The sequence below is a fragment of the Bubalus kerabau genome, chromosome 2 (genome assembly GCF_029407905.1).
Source record: "Bubalus kerabau isolate K-KA32 ecotype Philippines breed swamp buffalo chromosome 2, PCC_UOA_SB_1v2, whole genome shotgun sequence".
NCBI lineage: Eukaryota > Metazoa > Chordata > Mammalia > Artiodactyla > Bovidae > Bubalus > Bubalus kerabau.
This window is the reverse complement of record NC_073625.1, coordinates 23,797,280-23,820,702: the sequence shown is the minus strand read 5'-3', so window position 1 is coordinate 23,820,702 and position 23,423 is coordinate 23,797,280. Positions and strand designations below refer to the sequence as shown.

General features: G+C 37.8%; 1 non-coding gene across 1 annotated transcript; it reads right to left on the bottom strand.

The window, feature by feature from the left end:
- Positions 1 to 430: 430 nt before the first annotated feature.
- Positions 431 to 503, bottom strand: TRNAC-ACA (transfer RNA cysteine (anticodon ACA)). The gene has a single exon. It is a non-coding gene; the product is annotated as a tRNA-Cys (tRNA).
- Between the last annotated feature and the right edge of the window lie 22,920 nt (positions 504 to 23,423).

Below are 23,423 nucleotides of genomic sequence, written 5' to 3'. Positions count from 1 at the left end.
TTATGTCTGACTCTTGCAACCCCAATGGATTGTAGCCTGCCAGGCTCCACTGTCCATGGAATATCCCAGGCAAGAATACTGGAATGGGTTGACATTTCCTTCTATGCGGCATCTTCCTGACCCAGGGATTGAACCTGCAGCTCCTGAATTGCAGGTGGATTCTTTACTGCTGAGCCACCAGGCAAGCCCGTGATTCCTTACTAGTACTTCGTTAGTAGTTTTATCCGAATCATCTCATTTGATTCTCAAAACTGTAGATCTATAAGATAGATGATATCCTTATTTTGTAGGTTGAAAGTGAAAGTGAGGTTGCTCAGTCGTGTCTGACTCTTTGTGACCTCATGGACTGTAGCCTACCAGGTTCCACCATCCATGGGGTTTTCCAGGCAAGAATACTGGAGTGGGTTGGCCATTTCCTTCTCCAGGAGATCTTCCTGACCCAGGAATTGAACCTGGGTCTCCTGCATTGTAGGCAGATGCTTTACCGTCTGAGCCACCAGGGAAGTAGGTTGAGGATGTTGTAAAACTGAAACTTAAGGAGATTGATAGCAACAGCCACATTCACACGCCTGGTTCGTGGAGCCAAGGCTCCTCCTGTTAGCTCTACTCTTAGCGCTAACATATCTTTTACCCTTTACTTCAAAAGCATTTGAAGGACCCAAAATATTCCTCCCCTGTGGGCAAATATTATGACAGAGAAGCTTTCCATTTTTGTTTTTGTCTCTGAATAGACAACTTTGGGTAGTCTGTTTAAATAGGAGCCCCTTGTATTATAAGCTGATGATCAAATATGGAGTTTTACAAATTCATCTGATTATAACAGAAATTAGTTTTATTGCCATAGGATAGTGGATGTTTGGTTTTGTTTGACTTGACCATATCATGACATTTCAGTTATTCCTTTACATTGTTAAATGTCTTGATGAATAAAATAATAATCCCAACTCATATTCATATTTTTGGTTTTATTCATAATATGATAATGATATCATGCTCATATTAAACAAATACGTTGAAGAAGGTACATTGTTTTCTTAATATACTTCTTGTACTTATTTTTCAGTTAAGATGATAAAATTTTAACTTTGAATAACTTTGTAGAACTTTGCCTTATAACAAATTCTTCTTGTGGTTTAGGTCATTTATTATTAGCGCTAAGAGACAAGGCCGAATAACTTATGCAAGAGTAGGGGAGAGTAAAGTAGTTAATGAAAGAAATTAGTCAAATCTTGATTTCACTTTTAAAATTATCCTGTTGAGATGCCACCAGTAGTCTGACATTCCTGGAACAACTTCCCTCATTCCCTCTTCTTGGCTTAGACGGGAGTATGTGAAACTAGCAAATTTTGCAATCACTCTGCCCTTCCTATGCCAGTATGCTAAGATGCAGTATGATTTGACCAAGCTGTGATAATGTTTACTTTTAAATTATTATGTATAATTTGTGTGAGGCCGCCAATATATGGCAGTAAGTAATAGTAAATGTTTTGAGTACCATAATAAAGATCTGGGCTTCCTCATGTTTGTCACCAAAAGATAAGTCTGACTACATATACATTCTCAAAGCTAAACGTAGGAAAATAAACCTTAAGAACCCTGAATCAATAATCAGCCATCGAGCAGTAGAGTACTTGTTATTATTATCATCCATGTGTGTATGTATATGTGTGTCTGTGTGTGTGTGAGAGAGAGAGATTATATATGAATACAGATTCACTTATTTCATAAATAGTTTTGAGACTTTTACTCTCTGCAAGACACAATGCTAGACAAATGGGGGCCTCTTGAAAAGTTTAAAAGCTTGGCAGAGAGACACAAAAAATGCTGCTGAAGGAGCTTAGAAGAGGGACATGGGAATTGCAGTATGGCTGAAAAGGGTATGAATTGTCTTGTAATAGTATTTATTCCATAAATAGAAGAAAATGTTGCTAGTACTTCCTTTAAAAGTGGTATGGAAAATCTGTCAATGATGAGTTACTAGCAATACTGAATTTGAATAATATCCAACTTAGAGATGGAGCAAGAAAATGATGTAAATTAGAAGTAAATAAGGAATATTCTTAACAAAACTATAGATCCAAACACTGGAGGGGGAAAGAAAAATATGAAAAGAATGTTGATTTATTTATAGTTGATATATTTCCTGTGTGTGGAAAATCTCTATGGATAATTATATAAAATAATCATATTTAGTAACATTATTAACACTGTAATTTCTTATTTTATCAAATACTTTCGTATCTTCCAAGGTAGTTCCCCATTTTAATATTTCTTATTCTGTCCATGGAGAGAGTTTAATCCTAGCTTTGGCACTTTCTGCTTTCGATAATTCTATTTATGTATGCATCTTTTTTTTCCTATAAAATGAAAATTTGTCAACATTGTCTTTATCGTTTCTTGGTCCAGTTTTTCTAAAATTTTATGCTTACACGAGATGGTATGCAGAAAAGTCAAAGCCATAACTATTCCTTTTGTGCTTTGTTCATAACAGTCCTCCGATAATTTGCTGGAACGCACAGTGTCTGGAAATGAATGTTTGGAACAGTTTGTTTTGCTTGTCTTGACCATTCCATTTCTGACCTAATGGGTTGTTTAACTATTAGGAGATGTTCCCATTACAGGCTTTTACTTTGGCAAAGGGCTGGCTTTTGTTAATAGTGATGGGGCTTTTTTTTTTTTTTTTTTTACTGGATCTAAGACAATAAAGAGCTCAGGGCCTGAGAGGTGGATGGTTTTCAGTGAGTGTCTGTGAAAGAAAACACCAATGGGTAGGTGAACCGATGGGATATGATGAGCACAGTGGTGAATAAGTGTGCCAACCACATCAATCTCCCAAACCTATTCATTTCTTTATAGCTTTACAAAATATATTTATATAATTAAATAGTGTTAACTATATTAATATTTTATTCAGTTTTACATTTTTGCACTTAAGTCTATAGAACTAGACTATGGATGCATGTATGTATATATGCATTTTAGTGTTAATGTAATTTTGTGTTATTCTGTTTTTTTGGTGTGTGTGTGGTTGTGGTTTACAACCAACAAATGTACAAAAAATTCCCTGGAGAATGCCAGTGCTCACACAATTCCTTTCCAGCCACTTAACAATACTGCATTTCCCAGGCTCCCGCAGAAAGGGGGACAACCTTCTGGTCAATGCAGTGTGTATAGAAGTGGTGTACACCATTTTCTGGCTTATTCCCAGAAAACTCCCCAATGTCCATCCCTTTTCCTTAACTCCTAGCCAGAAACACCTAAAATGTGGTATTGACTTCTCAGTTACCCATGACAAGGGGTCAGATAATAGACACTAAAAGGCTGGAGAACCCTGTTATAGCAGGCAAAAATCTGGTAAGACAGTTGCCAATGATAACTTGGAAGGCAGATCATTTATCTACTAAGCTTTCAGCTCAAGAGGGAAAAGTTGGAAAAGCACTTGTAGTGTGCATTCGCTAAAATTAGCTGCCTTTGGCAAAGTACTGTAAGAAAAAGATGTTACAGGAATAGAGACAGTCCAGAAACTTGCGGCACCACTAGGATGGCTATATCAACTGTTTTTAGACCCTGCAAAGTAAGAGAGAAGAAATTTTAAGAGGCTTTGTGTGCGAAAGGGTCAGCAACATTTATCAGTTTAGTAAAGTCCCGAGACTTCCCTGGTGGTCCAGTGGTTCAGACTTAGAGCTTCCAACGCAGGGGGCTTGGGTTTGATCCCTGGTGTGGGAACTAGGATCCCATATGCTGTGCGGCGTGACCAAAATAAAAAAGTCCAGTAGACGTGTGGCAAACTTCTGATTAAGGGTGGTCTTCCACCCAAGTCAGCTGTCCCTATGTTGTCTTATAAGTCACCTACTAGTTTAACAAAGGGGACACTGAGAAAGAGGCAAAGATTCCGTGCACTTCTGTGAGTTTTATCTTGGAAAGAAATTTGGAAGAGGTCACTGACAGATGAAATTAAATGGAAGGAAATAGATCATAAGCCTACTGATAATTTGAGGGAATTTCACTGCCAAAGAAACGGCTTTTAACATTGGACATTCCAACTACCAAGCAACTTTGAGCTTTTGTTGTGCAGTGAATCGTGTCCCCTCCACGATTCACATGTTGAAACTCTGGCCCCACGACTTCAGGATGTGACTGCATTTGGAGACAGAGCTTTTAAAAAGTTGATTAACCAGAGATCCCAACCCAATCTGACCAGAGATCTTATCATGGTAAGAAATTGGGACGCACAGAGAGACATGAGGATATACAGAGACAAATGAAGACACAGTGAGAAGGTGGCCCATTGTAGGTCAAGGAGAGATGTATGGGCAGATTCTCCGCTCATGTCTCTCAGAAGAAACCAAACGTGCTGACACCTTAGCTCAGACATCTTGCCTCCAGAACTGTGAGAAAATACATTTCTTTTGTTTAACTACCAAGGGGTATTTTGTTGGGCTTCCCTGGTGGCTCAGCTGGTAAATAATCTGTCTGCAGTGACAGCCTTAGAAAATGTTGTTGTTGTTCAGTCACCAAGTCATGTCTGATTCTTTGTGACCCCATGGACCGCAGCACATCGGACTTCCCTGTCCTTCACTCTTTCACAGAGTTTACTCAAACTTACATCCATTGTGTCAATAATGCCATCCAACCATCTCATGCTGTCTCGCCCCCTTCTCCTCCTGCCCTCAATCCTTCCTAGCATCAGGGTCTTTTCCAGGGAGTCAGCTCTTTTCATCAGGTAGCCAAAGTATTTGAGCTTCAGCATCAGTCCTTCCAATGAATATGCAGTTGATTTCCTTTAAGATTGATTGGTTCGATCTCCTTGCTGAAAATGAATACAGCTCCCAAATTATCTCCAGCAAGAAGTGACTTGCAAAAGTGTTCCAGCCCCGAAGAGCCTATTCCCCAACCTTCTTATAGATGTGGACAATAAGGATAATAAAATGCAGAATAAACTTCTGAGGTATGCAGGCAAGGCAACTCATGAAATATATTTAGAAAAAGTATTTTTGTGAAATAAATTTTTAGTGAAATATAGGAAATTTATATTTTGCTTCCAGATTAGAAAATCAGGTAGAAAAACAGGTTTATAAGATTGTCATATGAATAAGAATAATACAGTAAGAAAGAATTATGAAGATGGTTTTACAACTACTACCATAGTTGTGACTACAACCTACAGTATACTAAGCCAGCTTCTAAAATTGATTACTGAAAGAAAAACCTGTAAAGGTGTTTCATTCTTTCATGTTCAGACCTCTGATAAACCCAAATTTTATCCATATATGCTTTATAAATGAAAACAAAAATACTTAATTATAGATAAAAATTCCTTATTCTCTAGATCAAAGAAATTCACATGCCCAATTGTGTTTTTAGGAAATTTCACCCTTTCAAACATAGATTTTCAAATGCATCAACTTTGAAAAATTAAAGATGTTTGCAGTCTTTATTTGAATACATTCTGAGGAGCACCAGGAAAACAAGCCGAATCTTGAAATATTCACCGATGAAGGTGACTGCATGCAGAGCAGAAAGTTTAATAATGAAAAAGCAAAAGCTAGGACCCAACATGTGGGAAGGAACACCTTCTTGTATGAAAGTTGTTGCCAAACATATGAAATTTTATTTGCAATTAGGACAAGGATAGATATTCCTGGGCTCTTTAGAAAATCTCTTGTCATGATGACGTATGGTATTAGTCAGGCTGACGCTTATGGAGAATGTACTTTTGGTTCAATATCAAGAATATATCAGTTTATGGAACAAAACTGTCATGCATAATTAAGCTTTTAAAAACCAAATATGTGCTCTCTAACTGGGTTCTTTCAACAGTCCTAAATGGGGAGACTGAAAAAGACCCAGGCGGTAATCATGCCGCGTGGGCTTCCGTGTTCCTATGGCGGATTAAGCAGGTTGTGACACTGAGGTTGTAAACATAGACTTTTCATCCAATATGGATGATTCCAGCTAACTCACAGCCCCCGTAAGCCCCCACTTTGCCTTCCTAGTTTACTGTTTTACTTTAAGCAAGTCAATGACAATTTTAAACACTACAGAATTGTAGTGTTTTTTTTTTTTTAATGTTTTCACTTTTTGTTCTTGGAACTTTGAAGCATTTTGTATACAATTAGAATGTTAGCAATGACCAAAAGACCAAAATTCTCTTCTTGGAGAAATTTGTCAAAGTTTTAAAGATCCAGGACAATACTACATATTGATGGTAATAAGAAATTGATTATTTGAAAGGTACTAGTAAAATTTAACTTTGGAAAGTCTTTGGACCCTACCACATCCCACAAAAGAAGAAAGAACTGGAAAAAAAAAAAAAAACCTCAATCAAAATTTGATTCTTTAGGAATACTATATTCTTTAGAAATCAACTTCACAGCTAGATAATTCTTTAAGGTACATATCATAAGAGATTACCTTATCAAATGAAATTTCATTCATTTAATCTTTATTTTACTTGATTTATGGCAGGCATGGGAATTAAGAAATTTCACATTAATTACCTGAAAACAAGTTTCAAAGAACAATTGTATGCCAAGAGAATAAAACGGAAAAGACAATAATGTGCTATTTTCTGGTATTATTTTTTGTTATTCTCAGAATAGGAAAAATTTCAAACTAGAAGTTAATGGAAAGTAAGGGACTTGTTTTAGTGTTTAATCACCCTAAGTATTTTCTTGCAGTCTTTTTTTTTCCTGCTACCAAAGTACTCCATCCAAGGAAAATGCTACTTTCATTTCCTCCCAGCTATTCAGATATTTTGTTTTTAGAATTAAATACTGTTTTACTCAATCTTTCACCATATCCATGGCCTTGTCCTCACGTGCATTTCTTGTTAGAGTGATGCTACCAGAGCACATTCAAAGACTGACTGTTCATAAAGATTTTATTGTAGGCATCATATTGGTTTTTCACTGTGTGTGTAGGGGGATGGCATAACAGTCTTGGATTCTGCTGGAATAAAAAAAATATTTTCAGCAAAGTCACTTTCTTTCGTTTAGACTATTTGATATTAAGCCTGTTTATAGAGATTAGCTTTGCTAAAAAATTGAGCTGTTGAAATCAAATGAACCAATTTATACAGTCATTATGAATAATGAAGCCAAAGACTTTCCTTTTTTTTCTAATAGTAAAAGATTGTTGGTCTGAGGGTGATAGTTGTGATTTAACAAATTCTTCAGTTGCATTTTGTTTGGTGTGTGGTTATATTTTAGAGTTCACTGTCTCTAACCTTTTAAAGCTTCTGGGTAAATTGATAATCATTTCTGTTAGGAAAGTCCATTGAGGACTAACAGTACCTTTATGTTGAAGAATTTGACATCATTTCTTTCTCATCTATTTGTACTTATACACAGTAATTGCGATGTGATATTTGACTGGTGTTGGCATGCTTCTCTTTTGTTTTAATTATTGCTATTATAGTGTTAACTGGTAGTCATTTGTTGTTACCTTTAATTCACATTTGATCAGGCCTTTTTTTTGGTAGATTTGTTATGTTTCTATTTCTTATATACCACATGAAGTTTAGCATTTTGATGTGGGTTGTTTTTAAAACTTCCAACTATAACTACCAATATTCATGACACTGAGCTACAGTACATAATGGTTTGGGGGATGCTTTAAAAACTGTTTTTATCACAAATCTCTAAATTCTGCAAAGAAGATTCTGCATTATCGTTCATAACCTGTGCTATACAAAGCATATGATCTCATAACTGAAGTACTTTAAAAATCATATGTAGCTAATAATTAAATATAATTTTAACTAAAAATATGCAGCTACCAGTAGTTTTCTCCATTAAATCTAAAAGGAATAGATTTCTCCATTAAATCTAAAAGGAACATAAATATGTTCCCTGATTCAATATTTTAGTAGCTTTAATTCTACATTCTGACTTCTTTTTGGACATAAAAGGTATGTGTCCTTTTATTCTTTTTATCCTTTGCTTTCTCGTGATGCCTGAGCTAATCCTATTTTTCTTTTCCATTTTTTTTCTTCCTTGAAGAAAATTTAGAGTAGGAGCATGAACTAAGTTGAAGTTGAGCAGAAATTATTGTAACATAATTTCAACATTGATTTTTTTAAATAAAAATATACATCTATGTTATAATAGAGGTAATCGTTTTGGGGAAGAGCCAAAGGATATTCTTTCCACTGCAAAATGATATTAAATGCTAATAGCTCATTGAATTTATTATTCCTCATCTAGTTATATATACGCTGTTGCATTTTTTATCTCTATAAACATAAAAACAAGCAAATATTTTATATTTTCAGAATATTTTTATAATATACATATTTTTTAAAACATCATGGAATGAAGAATAACATTTTCTGAGAAATAAACATTTTCTGTGACAAGTGTCTAGATCACATGAATACAAATGGTAATCACTAGAAACCTACTAGGGGCAACTATATAAATAAGTTATTACTCTATTTGAATGAATCAAAACACCTTGTTGTTTAGTTCCTAAGTCTCGTCCGACTCTTTGTGACTCCATGAATTGTAGCCCATCAGGGTCCTCTGTATATGGGATTTCCCAGACAACAATACTGGAGTGAGTTGCCATTTTCTTTTCCAGGGGATCTTCCCCACCCAGGGATTGAACCTGCATCTCTTATGTCTCTTGCATTGGCAGGCAGATTCTTTACCTCTGAGCCACCAAGGAAGCCCTCATAACATATTATTTAACCCTTTAATAATTACAAAAAACTGAAATAAAACGTGATCTTACTATACAGTACACTAAGAAAATCAAAATATAAAGCATAACAATTTTAAAATTTGACTTGAGAGTTGGGAGAGGGGAATATAAAGGCCTACAAAATGGAAAATTGTAAAAGGGTTTTGAAGCCATGTATGATGAATAAAAATTAACTGTCTATTGGAAAAAATAATATGTTTCCCTCTTCTGTAAATTAGTTAAAATAAAGAAGCTCCTAATGGCATGTGTAATTTCCTTTGATACCTTAAGGTAGAAGGTGACATTGATGAATGTGTTTATGGATGAGTGATCCTGAAATGTAACATTTCATGACCTGCAGGTGTTTCTACACGGCCTTCCCCCTGCCTGGGGGTTGTAATTGCTATTTGCAGTTCGCATGTGGATTATACATCTCTGCTAAAATTGATTTTTGCTTCTTCTGCACACCCTGCCATGTGCTAGCATGATCTCTTGGAGCAGCTATGGGTAGCTGTTCTTCATCTTGATATTATGATTTCAGGACATCTAGATAATACTCTTCTCCTTGGTTTGCTTTTCCATCTTTACATTGCCTTATTTCAAATTTATTTAAAGTTATTTCATTTTCTCACATTGTCTTCCTTAGTTACATGCCAGTTGAAGTGGAATTGAGTCCTGATTGCCTTGAAAAGTTACATAAATATGTTTTAGAAATCCATATTTTGTGATAAAATTTCATTTTTTTATTCTAAGACTATTTACCTTAATGAATTTGCAAGAGAATTCATGAAATAGTAAAAGACTTGGAAGTCTCTTGCTTTGTAGGCATTTAATTAGGCTCAAATTTGGAACTGATTTGGAAATCACTTACAGTTTCTGTAACTCATATAATGTCAGCCTGGACAACATCAAATGTTGGATATCTTTTTATGTTACTAAAGATGTGTTAAGGTCATTATATATATATGACTATATACAACTTTAAAAATACGATCATGCTTCTCTGTTATTATTTAGTACAATATCACTTCTTCCAGCTATAATTTTATGCCTTACTAAGAAAATTTCTGGAGTCTCTCCTTTCTGAATAGTGTTTAAACATTAAACCTTATTTTTACAGATATCTGTGTTTAGCTTTTTTTCAGTGGCACATGTTAAAGTTATCTCAGAAATTTATCACTTTGTTAGTATGCTCAAAATAAAGTTGCTGATTATATTCATTTTTTTAAAATTAGGCAGTATAAGCTGATAGGGAATGTAAAATGACTTTATATGGAAAAACTTGACTTTTAAGAAACATATGTAATGATGTTAATTCATGTTGCATTATTGATAATTTCTAGAAAAGATCTCTTTTTTAGAGTTATACATTTTACATAAGTTCATTTACTCTCCACCTGCAGCCTTATTCTATTTCATCATGTATTATGTAAAATAATTCTGTAAGTGAACATTTAAAATTTATTTTGAGAACCTGCAGTTCAGCTCCACTAATTGTGGACTATTGGCTACTTGATGTTAGCCCTCAAAAGCTACAGTCACAAGTCAAAGTTTGAAGGAAAGCTAGCTTTGATAAGTTTAAGCCATAGACTAGGTGAAAACTAAAGAATTCCGCATGCTTGATTATAAATCTGAGCTACAGACTTGGAGAAGAAGAACTGGTCTTTGTGTATTGAGGAGTGAGGAAATCATGGAGGTTTTTACACAGGAGAAGGCAATGGCAACCCACTCCAGTGCTCTTGCCTGGAGAATCCCAGGGACCGGAGAGCCTGGTGGGCTGCCGTCTGTGGGGTTGCACAGAGTCGTACGCAACTGAAGTGACTTAGCAGCAGCAGCAGCAGAAGCAATTATAAATTGCATGCACATTTATCTGTTCCAGGCATATTTGTGGGTTTATCATGTGCTGGCTTCTTGGGGGTATATTGGCAAAATAAACAAGGTATAGCACTTGCCCTCCAGAACTTAGAGTCAGTCTACTGGAGGAGACAGATAGCAAATGAACACACAGAATACTGGAAAAGCAAATAACTGCCACAAAGAGATGACAGAGGAGGGGGATGTATGAGGGACTCACCTGAGGAGAACCCTCTCTGAAGAGATGGCGTTGGTTTCATGAAGCAAAGAGCAGAGGGAGAGAGAGCTGGGGTGCTGACTGAAGGCCAGGACCTGGTGTTAAAGAGCCGGGAGGCAGAAGAAATGGCAGGTGGACTGGGTAGACCGTGGGGCCGGAGCACAGCGAGGGCGGAGGACAAAGATGAAGTAAGAGAGGGTGACTGGAGACAGAAGACGGGACACGTTTAGTGTACATCATCTAAATCCTACACACACACACACACAGATAATCATTCAGTTATTTTCTGAATCCGAAAACATTTTTGCTTCACCAGTTTATGTGCCGTAATAAAAGGGGGGATTGTTTAAATCCCTCTTAAAGTCAAGCTTTCATAAGTGAAGTAAGTCAGATAGAGAAAGACAAATACTGTATGGTATCACTTATACGTGGAATCTAAAAAGAACAACAAGCTAGTGAATGTAACATGAAAGAAACAGATTTGGGACTTTCCTGGTGGTCCAATGGCGAAGACTCCACGTTCCCAATGCAGGGGGCCTGGGTTCGATCCCTGGTCAGGGAAGGAGATCTTACATGCAGCAACTAAGACCCAGTGCAGCCAAGTAAATAAATATTAAATAATAATAATAATAATGAAACCAATATAGCATGCTCAGTTGCTCAGTTGTGTCTGATTCTTTGTGGCCCCATGGACCATAGCCTGCCAGGCTCCTCCGTTCATGGAATTTTCCAGGCAAGAGTACTGAAGTGGATTGCCCTGTCCTCCTCCAGGGGATCTTCTTGACTCAGGGATCGAACTTCTATCTCCTGCAGCTCCTGCATTGGCAGGCAGATTCTTTACCACTGAGCCGCCTGGGAAGCCCCACAGATATAGAGAACACACATTAATTTGTTCCAGTGGTTTCCAGTGGAGAAAAGGAAGGGGAGAGGGACAATATGGGGGTAGGAGACTAAGAGGCACAAAATATTATGTATAAGCTACAGGGATATATTGTACAACACAGGGAATATAGTCAACAGTTTAAAATAACTATAAGTGAAATATAAGCTTTAAAAATTATGAATAAATATATTGTATACCTTTAAATTATATAATATTGTACATCAACTGTACTTCAATAAAGAATATTTTTAGATAGTCAAGCTTTTACACGAAGACGTTCAAATGTAGAAAATGAGACCTTTCCCAATTTCGACACCCTACAAGCTAAGTGTACGCACCCATCAGGGTCTATTTAAAAAATACTTTTTCCAAGTAAAAAAATGTACTTTTTTTTCTAAGCATCAGCACAGGAAATTTCCTCCAACATTTCTATTTGTCACTTTCTCTAAAAGTCTTAAGTTGAAAAAAAAAAAAAATCCCTGACATTGAAAGCAGCAGTGATGTAAAGTGAAGACGTGTATGAAGCACTCACGCATGTTTCTCCCAGATCTATGGGAACAAGACGAGGCAACACGCGAGAGGAATTCAGATGCTTGTCACCTAGTGGATTCCAGGCAGAGAGGGCAGTCTTTAAGACCCAGCAGCTCAGTATTTGTCTGGAGAGGAAATGTTGCTTTTTGACAGATGAGAGAAATCCCCTTAGCGCTGGCTGTGGAAAGAGAGAAGTGAAGTCAGTCACCTGCTGGTGAAGGCCAGTAAAACAGCAAAGCAAGAGGAAAATTTTTTCTCTCCCTCTGTCTCTCCCCGCAACCCCCCTCTCCCTCTCTCTCTCTTTTCTCTCCTCTGTGGAAGCCACCTCCTATTCCTCTCAACTCTTTTAGCATAACCTTCAAAGGAGAACGTTCCCTTCAGACTTTATTATCTTTACCCCCTCTTCACTGAGAGGATACCTCAGAGCTGCAAGACATTTTTTTAAGTCTAGGCAGGACTTGGGGGATTTGGTTATCTTGCCACGGAAACTGATCACTGCTGAAGCTTGGGACTCCGTGTGCTAAATGAGCTACCAGAGTAAGGCTGGCGGAGGAAGGCTTTTATCATATACTCTTCTCTTCAGTTTGAACACATTTGCTTGAGATTTGCCGCATGATGCTGTCCAGGGAAGCAGCTTTTTTTCTTGGGATGCAGCAATTCGCTGGTTTCTAAGCTTATTGCAGAAGAAGAAATAATCTTAAATAGAGTGGATTTTTCCCCCCACCCCCTGCTTGATTCGACTGAGCTGTGTTGCACCGCGGTTAAAGATCACCTGGCACTAAATCTTTGAGGAAGTCAAACAAAGTGAATTACAATTATTATTTATTTATTTATATTATTTTTAACCGGTGGAGGCGGCGTGATCACGGAGAATGAGACTGAGAGATGCTGCCAGGGCTTGGAGGAGGATAAAGCTGAGTTTAGGTTGGAAACTAAGAGACTAGATTGTTTTTTGGTCCCACTTGCCCGGTTCCTCTTCACTTCCTTTAGTTTCGCTCCATGGACAGATCAACAAACCTGGACATTGAGGAGCTCAAGGTACGTGATGCTCGGAGCGGGCGCCGTTCCTTCCTTGCTGGCGCTCGCCTGCTCTCTTGCTCTTCTGTCTCTCTCTCTCTCTTTTTTTTTTTTTTTTTCCAGCTGCCTCTTTCTCGAGCTGCTAGAATAGTTGGTGGCCCCGTGGGACGGCGAGTGGGCATTTTGGGGTGAAGTGTACCCGGGCGCGGGCTCCCCTTCCAGGGCCGAGGACGAGGATGGAGGGCGGCTTTCTGGGGCTCGGCGTGCACTCTCGGGCCGGGTCCACTCCCTGCCTGCTCCTCCCGGCCACGGCCATCCTGTCCTCCCTCCACTCTTCAGTTACAGCATCACTTTGGGTACCGGACCCGGCTCCGCGTGTCCGTTCACCGCGCCGGGGCAGCGGCGGCGGCGGCGCGGTCTCTGCCCCTTGCCACCCGGTTACCCAGCAAAGTTGCCCGAGCTGCGCGGCCACTTTGCCTCCTCTTCCCGCTCCGAGCTGCCTGGCCCCTCCGGCCCCCCACGGGGACCGCCTATTTCCGCTCAGAGATTCTCGGTACTATCTGCAGCTATGGCTGGTTTTCATCCCGGCTCTTCCTTTTCTCCCCTTTTCTCCCACGACCGCTGACACGGTCTCAGCCACAGCGGCGCTGCCCTGGGCGCGAACTCGTGTGCGGTGCGGGGACCCGGCGCAATGGAAGGGACCAGAGGGGTTCCCCCGCTGGCCCGGCGACACCCGCGCAGAGAACGTGCCTGCCCGGAGCATCCACAGCGCGCCAGCCGCTCTGGGGAAGTGGGGAGGGGGCGGGGAGGCGGGATCCGGTCTGGGCTGCACCGGGGTGGGGGCGGGAAGCCCAGGGAGGTTCTCTGCCCTCTTCCCACCTTCGGAATAGCGGCTCTCCTGACCCGCGCGGAACCCCCTCTGCCCCACGCCGCTCCGCGGGGTCCCCTCGCCGCACCCTCTTTCCACCGAGAAGGGTTGGCTGGCGGGAGCGTTCAGGCTGACAGTTTGCCCCTCTGTCTGCGGGCACAGCTTTAAATAAGCAAAGAGCACCGCTGCAGTGCCCGTTAAAACCAAAAGAAAAACAACTTAAAAAAAAAAAAATCCACAAAATCATTTAAATGTCCCGCTCACGGTAAATGAAACAGCAGGAAAGGGGGCAATGCTTGGGAGCATCCTTCTTTTTTATTTTTCACTCTTCTTTACCTCCCAGGCGTTTTCTCTTGCATCGGAGAGTTGTCTCTAATACTAGAGATTCAGTTCAGATGGACTCTTTGCTCAGGTGTGGACTTTTAGACGCACCCCCACCAACTGGGAAAACTTCACTAGTAGAGGTTTCCCCAGAAATATCAGGGAAACGGATTTTGCCCAGGAGGAGGAAAGGATGGGAGAAGTCCCCTGTAGAGGGCAAAAGTTTCTGTCTGCAGCCTGCTCTCTCTGCCCTGAGCACAGACCACCAGCATGCCCACCCAGGAGCCCAGTTCTCCTGGGAGGTGCACCCCAGATCCATATGCTAAATGCATAGGAGAGCAAGGAGGCACAGTGAGAGGGCTGGCCCTGCCTCTGACTGTAGAAGAAGGGCCTGGGGGAGGATGATCACAGGAACCAAGACATCACTTCCTTTAAGACATGGAGTTTGTTGGGGAAAAGTTAAATAGGGAGGAGATATATTTGCTGCTCTAGTTAGAGTTGGGAAACAATAAGTTTGTGCTATGGCCAAGGTCACCATCCGTAGACCATGGCCTGGAAAAGAGGTCTCCTATAATCTCTCTGTTAACCTAAGGTAGGATGCAATGCCTTTGTGATTGAAAGATCTTGTTGCCTTTTCCAAAGCATCCCAGTCTCTTGGGAGAAGGGTAGGTTTTATTTGAGTTGCAAAGGAGGCCACAGGAACAAGCTTATTCTTGTGGGAAATGTAAGGGAAAAATGGTTTTTGGGGCATCACTTTCCCTGATATTCCATTAGTTTCCCTGCTAGCTTATCTCCCTCTGAATCCTGGCATCACTAAATTTTTTTAAATCAGTTAAAAGAGCAAATCCACAGTGAAAACTTCTGTTTAGTTCAGTAGAAGATCCCACCTTAACCTCCAAACTACTACACACTTATTCAGGGCGTCTCACAGCCAGAATGTGCTAGACTGGGTGGATAAGCCACAAAAGGTGAGGGAACATTTTGGCAATGACCCACTGGGAAGAGATGAAGGGATGTTAGAGGCAAATATCTGTGGAGGGTGTTGAAAAATTACACGAGGGCCAAGCTGCTGTGGGAAGTCAAAACTGGCAAGAGAGGAAAGGTAGTCAAGCCTTATAGAAAATGTTGAGATCCTCCTGTTTGGGAAACAAAATTTGTGTTGTCATGTTTGGCTACACTTCTGGAACAAGGGGACTTTAACACACACTCTGGAATATATACTTTGTAAAGATAGGTAGATGGGTGAACTACATGTGTAAACACTTGTCTGGATTACCTCTTATCAGAGGAAATCATTGGCTTGGGATTTCTAGACCATTCCAGTTGAAGTTATTTTCTGGTGGCTTCCTGCTGAAGGGCCCCTCATGTAGTAACTGGAGAGAGAGGAGAAAAAAAAGCTGCGGATACTTATTTTTTGACATCATTTGCTTCTTCACTTTTCTTCCTATGATCCAAAGATGCTTACTTTAAGACAGATGCACGTAAGTACTTTAGTTTCTGGGATGCTTTAAATACATGAAATAAAAAACAACGTTTACTGGGATTTGATGGACAAACAAATGTACATGATACTGCAAGAATTCCATTTAGTTTAGTCTTAGATCATTAGTGTCCTTATTAGTTGAACCTGCTCACCCCAGGTCTTAGGGAAGAAAGATTCTGCTAATTCTTCATCTTTGTGCCAAACTCTTTTCTTTTTTTGAGATTAAAAAACAAACATTTTTTGCTATGTTGGATGCATGGATACTGATATTTAAAGTACTGTTTAGTAAAATAGTGTTGTCCTATGCAAGTTTCTAAACTAAAGGTAAGCTCCAGTAATTAGGTGCTAAGCCACTGCTCTCATTATTATAAAACTAAGTGTAATCTGCATATTAAAAGATTTACAGGTGGAAAACTAACATGTTACGTGTATAAAACTTGCTAATGAAGACAAGCATGTTTCATCTTCTCTTCTACACCCAAGTGCCTGATGAAATAGATCAGTGTTGAAAGGAGAGTATTCTCACTCAAAGTATTCTGGTCTTGCTTTTCCTTTTGATCTCTATCTGTTTCTTTCTCCAATAAATATATAACTTTACCCTGGATTTTGCCCTGGTGTTTGTTTTTCAAGAAGAAACAGCATCAAACAACCCAGCATATGGGTGACTGCTTTGGAAATGTGGGTGTTAATGAATATTGATATTAGAGACAGCACCCTCTACCCTGGAATATCTGAGTTACAGAGTACTTTAGTAGCTGATATTTGACAGAATAACTTTAGCTTTTATTTTAGCTCTGGGGTTGCCCTCTTTTAAGCTACTTATCTTACGCACTGAAACAGAGAATGCCACTAATTTACAGAGCTGGCACTTATACATTTGCTTTTTGCAGTGTTTGTTTATGAGATATCAAGCTTAATAAATAGTGTGTTTAAGTAACCCATATGTCTTTGGCAATTCTTTTACTTAGCTTTTGAAATATGAGCTTTAATTCATTTCTGTTAATTTAGCAATCAAGAAATTAGGCTTTCAGATGCTAATCATATATTTGTGAATAATTGTAATTTGCTTTGAGATCAAAAACATAAAACATATCAGGAGGACATTACAACTTTAGCAGTATTCTTTTGATACCAGCTTTTATTTGTCAGAATTGTTCCTTTAACAGGATGATTAGCTAGAAGTTAAAATCGAATATACTTCTGGAATATTTTCCTAATTATCATTTAATGTACAAAAATTATAAACTGTATAGTTAATAATCCTAAAGGTGCATAAGACAGTTTTTCAATAAATATAATTGTACTTGTTTGAGTTAATTAAATGTAGTCCAGTCACTGTTGCTTAATTTTATCTCTTCAATTTAAATAAAATTCCATCTACCAAGAGCTTGAAACTTGCCCTAGATAGGCAAGGTACAAGCTTCCCTGAATAATACAATTAGGTCATTAAGAAAGTACAGTGCTTGGGTGAGATAATCTAGCCGAAAAACACATAAGTGTTTAAACAAGTCGTTGATCGAACACTGTGGAGATCTTAAACCAAGTCTCATAGTACATTATTCTACAATTTCAATCAAAAAGAGAGTTGGCACTTAAAAGAATTCTAAAAATGTTTTGTTTGTTTGTTTGTTTGTTTCATCAATAAGACACTCAGCCCAGGAAAGTCGGCTTGCTTCCGTGTAGGATGCTTTGTGATAAGTGTAAGTAGGTGGTATTTTTTTCTTAGTCATTCCATAGTGAAAAATAGTACTGTCCAACCAATGTCATATTTTTAGCAACCTGCCTTATATATTCATTTCTTGGCTTAAAATAAGGAAACATGATTGTGACTACTGAATTATTTGACCTCTTTCACATCTAAATGAAATATAAGTTCTAACCATCCAGGTCAAGTTCCAGTTCTCTTTTGACGACAGGGACCAGTCACCAAGATTGAGAAATAGTTAAAGTTGATTTCTTTGTGTTCAGAATATAGACTTGTTTTATTGAAGTTGAAGTAAACTTTAAGTAGCAATAGGGAAACAATTGCTTTTTATATAGCTTAGGAGGTATGAGGGGCTTCCCTGGTGGCTCAGATGGTGAAGAATCAGCCTGCAATGCAGCAGACATGAGTTCGATCCCCCAGATGGGGAGATCCCCTGGAGAAGGAGATGGCTATCCACTGGAGTATTCTTGCCTGGAGAATCCCATGGACAGAGGAGCCTAGTGGGCTATATAGTCCATGGAGTCATGGAGTTGGGCAAAACTGAGCAAATGAGCACACACATACACAAGTGGGATGAGGGAACAATTTTGATATAAATAGGAAGAGAATTAAGAAAAATACATTTGAGGGAAGTCATGCAAATGATAATTTTAGAAGTCTTCAGTGGGCCCCTGTCATCACTAAGGGTATACTCTAGACTCTGTACTAGCTATTATAGCTTTGCTGATCTCCAGACTTTACCAAATGAAAATACATCAAATTTTGAAGGTCCAGTGAAAAAGAATATTTTAAGATTTATGGACTCAAAATCATAGCTATACAAGATGGCTTAATGCTGTAAGACAATAAATCAACATGTCTTTGGGGCTTTCCTTTTATATAATATTTAGTGAGATGTTTCTCATACTTATATTGGAATTTCAGCTAAAATACGATGTGGCAGAGCTTACAACTTTAAGTTCCTAAGGAAAATGACCATGTGTTTTTGTTCAAATCTCTGTGACGCTTTTGTGTATATACATTTAAATAGGTAAGTATATAAATGAATAAACATTTTGTGTCAAAATATGTTTATAGTTTTAATTCTTTAGAATTGTGCTTGAGAAAGAGTTAACCTTGATTTCTTTGCATCCAGAAAATAGATTTGTGATAAAATTCTTAGCTTCTAAATCTCTATGTGATGAAGTGAACTGCCTCATTTTATACAAGTACAGATTTTAACATACTAACATATAAGTTTTTATTTTATTCTAATGCTCTTCTTTCTCTTGGAAAATGTTTAGAAGCCTGAGGTAATCTTATATCCTCAGTGAAACTTACCAGACACTTCTAGGCCAACCACAGAATGAACAAACTTAAGGATTACCATGCTTCCAAGAGAATTACAGAGATTTCCATCCTAAAAATTAAAAATTGCACCAAGTATCTTGAGAGTTTCCTTGATATTCCTAAATGGTATTTTTAGAGATTGACTCTAAAAAATATTGTAAGCCCTGATCTGGTTTTAGCACATTTATACTGCTTTGTTGGAATTAAATAGGTTGTCTAGAGTCTTCTATGCCAAGTGGAGATCAGAAACCTTTAAAAAAATTTTTTTCATTATCCAGCTAGAAAAGCTTTAATTGCCATGGCAATGCCCATCAGTGGAACAGGAGCTGAAGTTTCAGCCTTGGTTATTAATTGAAACAATCACTGCATACTAAAGATGAAGTTCAGTGGCATTTGGAAGTCAGAGGCACCCCAATGTACTAAATCTCTCACTCCAAAACTAACAGCTTGCAACCTTTAAGGAGCTTGATTTGTGTGGTGGGAGGGGCACAGATCCGGTTGACAGAGTACTTAGAAGACCTTGTTTCAAGCCTGGCTTTGCCATCACCCATAGCTGGCTCCGTGGGTGTATCAGCCCTTCTCTGCCTCGGGTTTCTCAGCTGATGGTGGCACTGTAGGGTGGAAATTGGATTTGATATCTAGGTCTTGTTGTAATTATTTTTTAGCCACAACTAAAGAACTTGTTCGAACAGTGTCTTCTAAACAAGTACAATATCTAATACTGATAAAAGGGGAACAGTTCTAGCTGGGGCAAGAGAGGTTGAGGGCTCTATCAGCCCACTTCTCCTTTGCCCCTGCACTTGGCCCAGGACATTACCAAGACCTGTAAGACTGAAGAACACGAAGTCAAAACCTCAAGACCAGCTGACCTCTATCTTCCAAGTCTGAGAGTCTAGGGCTCTGAGAACATTTTTTGAGAATGACATTTTTGTGCCCACCCCCCTCCCCGGAAAGAAATCATTTCCAAATCAATAAATAAAGGTAATATAGCTCTTTTTATTCCCCCAATATAGCCTCATTTGAACAGCATGATAAGGTTTTTGAATATTGTATTCTCATTTAAGGGTACCAAAATGGAGACTCAGAAAAATCTAGTGAAAATGCCTATGATCACCCGGTGAATAAATAAAGGAATCAGAACTCAAAGATGTGCTTTTTATATCCAAATACTACGTTCTTATTTATGGGCAAAAATTCCAGGATACTTGCGGAACTTCTGATGATCGAGGTTTCTCACTGAATTCCTCTAACATTCTTGTTTCTAAGAAAACTGACAATATTTGAGCTATAGTCATAGTATTTACACTTGCTACAGAATAATTGTTCACAGTTTTAATTTTTTACTGATATGCTCATTCATAATCAGTTACTTTGGGCCAAATTATTATTGGTTGATGTTTGTGAATAAAATGTTAGAGGAAGTGATAATTAAATCATGAATTTAGGTCACTGAATCAGTTTTATAACCTTGTATCAATCTTTAAAAATAAACTCTACATATTTTATCTAGTTCTATGAATCACTTGAGTGATTGAATCACTATGAATTCAATTACTCTTGAATCACTGCAGATAATTTTGATTTTGTTAGGGCCATAAATTGGATTTAACCTCCAATCTGGCTTTGGCATTCCACCTTTTGTACATTTAGAATCGTCCTTGAAATTGAAAAAAATAGATCTGAATTATTGTACTTACACTAAAATTATTATGTTCTTAGCTTTTATGATAGCCCAAAAACCTGGAAATAAATACCAGATAATTTAATCCATAATCAAACTAAAGTCCTCAATGGCAATCTTTGAGACGTAACATATTAGCAACCATAAATGAAGATATACAGATAACTGAACATTATTTTGCAAGGACATTGCTTTTATATTCATAAGGGGGTCATTATTGAATAACACCTCTTCTCGAGGAATGTTTTTCAAAGCCTTTGCAAGCCTCAACATTTAAGTGTCTAACTAGGAGGTATGATTATATGATAACATATTTTCTGCCTAAGAGCCATCATTTTCTCAAATCTCTTCCCTTTCATCATCAGAACTAGATATGGGTACTCTTCTAGAGAATACAGTTTCTATTATTTACCAGAGTGTCTGGTTAAATGACATGATGAAGAGAATACAACCAAGTTGATTTGAGGTTTGGCTTCTGGGGGGATGGGGATCAGGTTGGCCTAAACTCTTAGTGCCTTGCATAGGCACACTTGCTTTGTCATTTCTCAGCAGAATTGTTAATGGCTATAAATCAGGGACATTCTGGGTTACTCCTAAATAATTAGAAATGCAACCTTAAATCTAGGAGAGGCAAAAGCCTACCATATTCTTCTTTGCTGGAGACATGTAATACTTCAATTACTAACCCACATGTTATCATTATCTAACTTCTTTTCACATTGGTTTTTAACTCTCATCTTTGTTTAGAATGGCTAGAAAAATACACATTATCTACCTGAGATAAAAGAGCCTTTGATTCTTTCTTGGGTAGACACAACCAATTCAGCTGCCACAAGGAAGAACATTTTTGTGAAACATGATATAATAAATCAATGTCACCAATGGGAAAATACTGTTATCGTTGCAGTTCTACAAGCCTATATCTACTCAGAGTAGTCGAGGGTTTTTAAAATTTAAATCAGAAGAAGAAATTAACTATTCCAAGTAAGAAATTGCTTACCTAAGACTTATTGAATTATATTCTGGGTTTCTACCTCCTTCTCAACATGAGACTCATGAAGGGAAATACTATCTAGCCTAATACCAGAATTAGTTATGCTTCTGAGCAACCAGTTGGTATTCCATCTTAGCAATCTTTTTCATCATAAAACTGATTGTGTTTTCTTCTTTGCCTTAGTTGCTAAAACGCTCAGAGGCAAATTTGTGGCCCGTCTCTAACAAGTATACCTGTGTCTTTACCTAATTCCTGGCCTCATAATACTTTTTTCTTTTCTTCACTGTGCTTAAATACTTTCATAAAGAATTAGTGACTATAATTTTGTATAAATACTCATAGATTATTAAGACCTTTTGCAGAGACTCAGTTATTCTCATAAAATTTCGGTGAACATGCCTTAATATTTCTCATCTCTTCTGAACAGCTTATAGGAAGAAACAGGCACTTTCTTCCATTTGTCAGAGGCTACAAATTTTTAAAAGTTTGAATTATCATGCTGTGTGTATCCAGTTATGCTGTGTGCATGATGTTCATTGCACAGAATAGCTGTATCACTTGTGGACCTACTTACCACAAAATGAAACCCATGCACATCCAAAGTAAAAGACCACTATTTAGCACTTATGTTATCAAAACTTCTATTTGTTCCAAGGCATTCTGTCTTAAGTCATTATTGTTATTTGTTGTTGTTCTCAAATTTGGCCTTTGTGGAGAATGCTTGCCTGCATTTCTAAATCTCTGCATTTCTAATGTCTATTACTTGTGTCTGGTGTGGAGACATTAATAAAAGGAAGAAAATGAGCTCATCTGAATCAGCATTTTATCTATTTATTGATTTCAGACTCACTTTGCAAAAATCAATGTTTTTATCAGTTGAGTTGCTCTAGGCAGCAGAGGCAGTTGGACTTCTAGATATTTTATCTCATGAAGTTTCTTAAAGTTCATGCTTTAGTTGTGATTCAAAGATAAGCAGTTCCACGCAGAGTATTGTGTCTTAATAATAAAGGTCTTCTTGGTTAAAGCATTCTTGGGAGAAATCTTAAGCATTTAGTAGTTATGGATGTGATATATACAGCTGGATTAATTAAATACATTTTGGGATGTGACAAGTACAAGCGAAGATCTTTCATTTGTGTCTGCATCCATTTACTATACAAGCCTTCTTTCCTTTTAGAAATACTGATATGTTTTTATGTGTGTATTTATTTCATTTATCCTAAAACAAGAAGAGCTCTTTGCATATAATGAACAAAAACAGAACTGACTTTGAAGTGTTTAAAATTGACAACTAGTAATTTTTTTCAATACCTGTTTCATACTTATATATACTGAAGTGAATTTCAGAAACTTTTGATAAATATGATTCAAGCATGCTAAAAACATAACATTATCCATGATAGTATTCTATCTCAAATGATTAGTTAATTGTATACTTCAGCTTGATTTAATAGACTTACATAATTGTAAAAATTATCTGCACACATGCTCAGAGTATAATTGTTGTCTTCTCTGACTCCTTTTGTGATGTTTAGTGAGATGCACTACCCATCTTATTTTAAACTCTCTGCTCATTCAAAACTGTAGACTGTATGCTAAGTGTATTCCAGCTGATACAGTGCAATCCAACTCCTAAAGATTGAAATCTTGTTTTCTCCACTTCTTGTTTTACCATGAACAGTATTGAAGTACAAATGAATAAAGATCACAAGAAGAAACATCAACTAAAACTTGGGAAAGTTATCAGCAGTTTAAAGCTTAATTGAAAAAGAAAGAATGACTCCAAGTAAACAAAATAAACATGATACTCCTACCCCAAGCAAACATTTGACTTAATTGGTAATTCTGTCTCTCT